The sequence below is a fragment of the Rattus norvegicus genome, chromosome X (assembly GCF_021556685.1).
Source record: "Rattus norvegicus strain SHRSP/BbbUtx chromosome X, alternate assembly SHRSP_T2T, whole genome shotgun sequence".
In the NCBI taxonomy this organism is placed as follows: Eukaryota; Metazoa; Chordata; class Mammalia; order Rodentia; family Muridae; genus Rattus; species Rattus norvegicus.
The window spans coordinates 63778063-63784503 of NC_141554.1; positions in this window are offsets into that span (position 1 = coordinate 63778063).

Sequence of the window (6441 nt, forward strand, 5' to 3'; positions counted from 1 at the left end):
GGCTGTATACTAGATGTCAGGAAACAAATATATTTAGCTGGCTTCTCAAACATCAGGAAAATACTTAAATGACAGCAGTGCTGTTACAGGCTTTTAGATAATGCATATCAAACGAAAACTAGAAACGAGTGTATATTATTTTCATGCTCTGGGTGAATCAAAAACTCAAAATAATCCTGCTAGAAAATTGTGATCTTCAAAAATGTGTAATAGAGAGAAACACTGCACTTTTATCCACAATTTGTTGATTCTTCATAACGTAGTCATCTTTCTCAAGTTATGTATGAGAAGATGTTAATTTCCAGTCATACATTATTTTGCTTGGCATTTAGGGAATAATAGACTGATCAAGATGTAAAATCCAAGGGTAGTTTTAAAATTTAGGGTTTTGCCAGCTGTTTGATTTTTCTGACTCGTCCTTTAGTTGATTTGTTGTTGAGTCGAATTTTGTTTAACTCAGTTATCATTAATCCTTCTACTGTTTCTCCAACTATTTTTAGTCCATTTCAAATATTCACCATTGTAAGAAATTGTTGCTTCAGATTTCAGGCAAGTTCAAAAAAAGTGAGAAATGAGAAAGGATTAAAAAGCAAATGTATATAAGGAAGTTATGAGTTACAACTCCGTAGAGACCAATCTGAACAAAATGGAAATTGAATGTGGGGTAGTTGGTCAGGAGGAATAAAAAGCATATATAAATCGGCAGCTTTGCTATCTAGTTAATTCTTGTTAAGCTTAAGTAACTTTTGAATTGACTCTACTGGAGGCAATAATATACCAAGAGAAAAATATTTTAAACTAATATTACTAAGAAATGATAGTAATCTGGCATACACACATGCATGTGGGTACTGATTTAATATTTAATCATGGAACAATTGATTAAGATGAAGCTCATAGAAGGAAAGAGTCCATGTCAAAAAAATTCAGGGTCTTAATAGTTGGATAGTATTTCATTGTGTAAATGAACCTCATTTTCTGGCAAATGGATGGAACTAGAAAATATCCTGAGTGAGATAACTAAGACCACAAAGGGCGTCCATGACAGGAGCTTAGCTTGGATGTTCTCCAAGAGGCCCAAGAAGCAGCTAACTAAGACAAATGTAGACACTTACACCCAACCAATGGGTACCCCTGTGGTTAAATTAGGGAAAGGCTGGGAGAAGCTGAGGAGGAGTACGACCCCATAAGAAGTCCAGCAGTCTCAACTAACTCAGACCCCTGAAATCTCTCAATGAATCAGCAACTAGGCAGCATACTCTAGTTGGTCTGAGGCTCCCAAAACACAAACACAGTCGAGGACTGTCTGGTCTGGTGTCAGTGGGGAAAGACAAGCCTATCCCTCTAGAGACTTGAGGCCCCAGGGAGTGGGGAGGCCTGGAGGAGGAAGACATACTCTTGGAGCCAGGGGCAGGGAGGAATGGGATAAGGAACTGTGGGAAGACAGGAGGGGAGTAATGAATAGACTGCAAAAAATTAAAGTAATAAAATAAAAGGAGATTTAAAAAAACAAAACAAAAAATTTCAGGGCCAAGAACTGTTAAACTAATAGTAAAGTAGTTAATAGTTATGAGACTTTTATTGAGAGTGCCATGTATTCCTAATAAATAAAAAATGTTGTTGATACATACATGAATAAAAGAAGTGATACCACTGTATATATTTCTATATATGCATCCAAGAGAATTAATATTCAAAATATATTCCAAGTCCCAATCATAATTATTTTTACTATAGACACTTGGTATGTTTTTCATCAAGACAATGTAAACCTCATTTTTGTAAAGCTCAACGTAAATTTCTCACAACTATTTTATAATTAAAAACATATGTAAGGTTAATTACAAGTAAAGAGAGTTGGCTTAAATGTGTGAATTTTTTAATTAAATATTTGCATTTGAGGTAAAGTTAGTTTCTATGGATGATCAGTGACAATATTTGAAGATATGCTGTTAATTAATATTAATTCAACTTCATACTCTATAACTTATATACAAAATAAATTGCAATTATTCCTATTGTTTCCTTCTAACTTGGTTTCTCATATTTTTTTTTACCTATTCAATGAATTGAAACTTTTCAAGTACTATGATCATCTCTATAAACTACTTTTGGAAGTTTCTAGTCACACTTTCATACTTTTGTTTAAAATAATTTTAAGCTATTATTATCTTATTATTATCATCCCTGGCACTAGATAACTATGCTCTCTGTGTTTGTTTGTTTTTTTTGTTTGTTTGTTTGTTTTTTTCTTTACTGGAAAACTTGTAGAAATGGAATCAGTCTTTGGCTACGTTGTCTTCTTTTCACATTTTTTATGTATCATAAGGCTTTGGAGTTTCTGTTACATTCATTCCTTCTGAATACTGAATAGCATTTTATTAAATGGATTCAATGTGCGTGCTGTATCTTGTCTCGTTCTCCAGAACATAAATATTTAGGTTGTTTAAAGATTTATGAGGATGTACACTCTTAATTATCAAACACATGCACACACACACACACACACACACACAAGTTTGAACTATTCTGTCATATATTAACATGTAATATTCACAAAGAGATTTTGTGTTCTACAGGACAAATTATTGTTCCTAGCATCAGTCCCTTACTATATTTTATACTTGCTATACTTTCTTAAGTAATTTTTTGTTTTATAAAAACAAAATTTCCACCCTTTTGATTTTACTAAAGAAGACTCAAGAGAGAGATTCTGGGCTGAAAACCTAGCTCAAAGAGGCAATTAAAGCACCCCGTTGATCTTTCTCCTCCACTGACATCCCAGAAGGGAAAAACAAGCTTTCTCTGCTTCTCCACACTGCCTTTAAATATCCTTCAACTCCATATCCTTTCTTTCTACCTCATTATGTCCACTCCCTGCCAACTTGTTGCCTGTTCTGCCTCTTGACCTGTCATTGAGTTTATTCAGCTCTTGTTTACAGAGCACCCTTGGGAATAAAGGTGTGTGCTAAGGCTGAGTCACACCACAAAAATGTTCTTCCCGTTCACAGTCTTGGGGTTCACAATATGTTCATATATCCTGCAACAAAAGTATGCTTACTTACCTCGAAACTAGATTTGATTTTTAGTTTAGCTTCATTGTGGTGGTGAGACTCAAAACCAACAAAGAATTTTACTCAAAATGAATGTTAAAAATGTAATGAGGAATCCTTAAAACATGTAAAAATAATAATATCCAATTACTATCAATTGTGTTTTCTGTTTAAACTAATTTTTATACCTTATCCTTGAAATAAGACTAGTAGGAAGTGATTTTTGGTCCCACGCACAAGATGAAAACCTAAGGTTCAGGAAAATGAAGTGTGTTGCCTAAGTCTCATGTGCAAATTATGGACTGGGGTTTTCCAATAATTTTCCATATCTAACCATAGGAAGTATGTTTATTGAGTCTGCTGTTTTGTCTTTTCTGACGCTCTTTGCAAAGCTGAAGTCATATATCTCAGAACAATTTCTAACAACAAATGGGATCTAAGTCATAGAAAGGTTTATGAAGTGGCATTTCAAAAGCCTACTTTCTATTCTACTTTTTCTTCTACCAGGCTGTCTACTTCAGCTACAGTAATTCATTCAGAGAAAAATAGTAACCTATGCTGTCATTAATAAGTAAATGGGCCTTTAGAAGTGAGCAATTTTTTTTGTTCCTTGCCTATCAGTTTGCCAAGGCCAGCTATTTAACGGGCAATTTGTTATATATCTAAAATTTATCTTAAGGCTATAAAGTTGGAGAAAGATGAAAGAATGAAAGGCAAATGACTTCAAAATGAGACAAGACAGGCACTCAAGGTAAAGAGATAAGGCATGCTGGATCCTACAAGTAGAAAGGAGTAATTGAGTCAATGAGTCATTTCATAACTTTATTGTCTATATTAAACTAGACAATGCACTTTTAATCACATGATATCTCCTATTTTTTTTCGCCAAATGGTAATGTTACTTTTCAGAGTGGATAATTTCTTGCTAGCTACACTAAAGTAAAAGAAAAATTTTCTTATGTCTGATTATGAATTTTAAGAACTATAATTGATAATACAGCTTACTTGTCACAGTCATAAACTAGAAAATATTTCTAAGAAGAAAAATTAGCATTTTTGGCTCTTGCTTCCTCTATTTTTCTCAAAAAAATACTGCTCAAAACAGACTCAAATTTTTAATTTTTTTAAAAAATTGTAATAGGAAGCTTTCCTAGCTAAGAGCAATTGCAGAATCCTTAAAAAATAGAACAAAAAGCTTATATTTCACTTCAGCAATGCCAAAATTGTTCTTTTAAAACAAGTAATGATAGATGATTACTTAGTGATAGCTACTAACTAAAATGATCTGACATTTAAAAGAATGTCGATTCATAAAGACACAATGTGCTTGTCTCAAAATTATTTGGAAATTATGTGAAGCTATTAGTGGGCATAACAAATGAATTGTTTTATTTTTAAAATGTTGTAATATAAGTTCACTGACATGGAAAAGTCAACAAGAGTTCTCACAGTACAGGCTGGTAAGATGGCTTGACAGTCAAAAGTAATTTCCCCAAACCCTAAAAGATGAGTATAATTCCCAGGGTACATGGGATAGAAGGAAAGAAATGATTCCGTGGGTTGTTCTTTGATCTCCACAGGCTCACTGTGTCATACACTTACATACAAACTCACAACAGTGCACTCACACACGTGCACACACACACACACACAGAGATGTTTTCATGCATGCAAACACAAAATATGTAAATGAAAATACAGTAAATAAATTAATATGGTAGATATTCTTCTCTTACAAATATATTAATTTATATGAAAGACTACTGTATCATTGATGCATACTACATTTTAAGAATCATTCATATAATAAGCAAACTGGTACACTTTCTACATATAGATGAAAAAAGTTTAATAGATGCAGAGAACTGATGCAACAATAAAGAGAAAATAGTGTACATCAAGATTTTAATAAAGGGTAACTATTAATGATTGCTTATTTCATCAAACATAATCCTGTTTTTGTTTAAAAATAATAGTTATGGCATTTTGTCCTTTAAGTGTCTACTTATTTATTGATATTTTTGTCTTTTAAATGTTTACCTATTTTTCTTATGTGTATATGTCTTTTGTATGCATCAATATCTCTGTGGCATGTGAGCACCTGTGTACTTGGTCAGAGGGCCAGAAAATAAGGGTAGAGGGCCACCATATATATGCATGGAATTGAACCACGGACCTCAGGAAAGAAAAGCACTATTATTATTTTAATATTTATTGTACTTCATATTAATATTGTACTTTTTATTAATCATCTTACTATTTTACATTTTAAATAGTATCCCCCAACCAGGTTTCCCCTCCACAAACCAACTATCCCATCCCCTTCTCCCCTGCTTCTATGATTGTGCTCCCTCACCCACACACCCACCCACTCCAGCCTTACCTCTGTACCATCCCCCTACCCTGCTGAATCAAGCCTTACCTCCCATTGATGCCAGATATTCTTTGTTTGGCATTTTATTTCCTGGGAGCTATGGGTGGTATGGCGAGTTGATATTGTTGCTCCTATGGGCTTGCAATCCCCTTCACCTTCTTAGAATGTCCCCTAACTCTTCCATTGGGTCTCTAGGCTCAGTCAGATAGTTAGCTGTGAGTATCTGCATATGTATTAGTCAGGTGCTAACAGAGCCTCTCAGGGGGTAGCTATACCAGGCTCATGAAAGCAAGTATTTCTTGGCATCAGCAATAGTATGGGAATTTGGTGTCTGCAGATGGGATAGGTTCCTAGGTGGGGTGGTCTCTGAATGGCCTTTTCTTCAGTCTCTGTTCCATATTTTTGCCCCAGTCTTTCCTTTGGACAGGAACATTTCTGGGTTAAAAATTTTCAGCTAGGTGAGGGGTCCCATCCCTTAACTGAGCGTCATGCCTACCTACTAGATATGGTCTCTACAGTTTCTATCTCTCCTTTGTTAGCTATTTCAGTTAAAGTCCTTCCCAATGGATCCTGGGAGCCTCTTGCTTCCCTGGCAGCTTGTACTTTCCAGTGACTACCAATTTCCTCATCCCTCATTGCTACATATTTCTATTTTATTTCCTGACACAATATTTTAGGCTACAAATACGTGAAGACTTTAGGATATTACAGAACATTTTTTTCAATACTCATATTTCCCTTTTGCAAGATGTCTATACATGTTTAGTTATTTTAAAGATGTTTATTTGTTTTATTTCCTCAATCAAGTGACAGTATAACTATTACACTCTAGGTCAGGCCTTATTCCTCAGCCAACACAAGGCAGACTACCTGTCTCTGTGTATGAGCTTTTGTTTTGTTTACTTTTTAAGAAATGAACATAAATTCAACTGGTAGTGGTGGGTCATGATGTAGTAGGAGTTGAGAAATGGGAAAGAATTGAGTAAAAATATTACATATTTTTTTAAAAAATTA